Raw genomic sequence first — 810 nt, 5'->3', positions numbered from 1 at the left:
CTCGATCAACAGAAAATTACATAACTCCCAGTTAGGATTAGAGTATTCTCCGATCTGAATTGCTCTTCCAAGTTGAATGCAATTTCACAAGTTATCATGTTTACAGAATCGTCAACAGAAAATCAAGAAGTACTTGGATTAGATCGACAAGTAAAAGAAGAAAAACAGAGTAAAAGAAGTACAGGGTAAAGAAGAAGAAGATGCTCAGAATCTAGTTATGAATGGAAACAGAGTTATCCTCATTTTTTAATCAGATTAACGAGATGTTTAATCATCACTGCAACTTCTTCTTCTTTTTAGAAAATCAAAACATATAAATCTACAGAAACTAAAATAAATCGAAAACGAAAACGAAAACGGAATCAAGAATAATGGAATTCAAGAACTCAACAGACGAAGACGCCGTAATCAAGTATATTTCGTTATTCTACTGAGATAATGGTGGACAACCTTTGTTTATATAACTCCCAGTTAGGGTTAGGGTTTTCGTTGGACGTAGTTTGCAAATCAGTGGGCGTAGTTGATTTGGGTTGGGCTTAACCCGCACGAATAAGAAGTCCAAATTTGCAAACTAGCTCTTAGAGGGGAAATCGGGCGAATCACCGGTAAAAGCCATATGGTTCGACGCTCTATCATCTTTCCTTTCCGGTTAAACTTGCTGAGATACAAGGATGGACCCAGAAAAGGCCGGGTTAGTCCTATTCCTATTATATGGTAAGAAAAAACCAATTTGACATATCGCTGGCGTCGTAGATTTTGTCACTCGATTTTCATTATATCGTTCGGTTAACGCTATATCGCTCAATGACT

At 37.0% G+C, this 810-nt stretch overlaps 1 non-coding gene across 1 annotated transcript; it reads right to left on the bottom strand.

The window, feature by feature from the left end:
* Positions 1-202: 202 nt before the first annotated feature.
* On the bottom strand, positions 203-282 carry LOC113362520. The gene has a single exon (XR_003365770.1). It is a non-coding gene; the product is annotated as a small nucleolar RNA U30 (small nucleolar RNA).
* Between the last annotated feature and the right edge of the window lie 528 nt (positions 283-810).

The sequence above is a fragment of the Papaver somniferum genome, chromosome 3 (assembly GCF_003573695.1).
Source record: "Papaver somniferum cultivar HN1 chromosome 3, ASM357369v1, whole genome shotgun sequence".
In the NCBI taxonomy this organism is placed as follows: domain Eukaryota; kingdom Viridiplantae; phylum Streptophyta; class Magnoliopsida; order Ranunculales; family Papaveraceae; genus Papaver; species Papaver somniferum.
The sequence above is the reverse complement of the archived record's forward strand: the minus strand, read 5'-3'. Positions and strand labels throughout refer to the sequence as shown.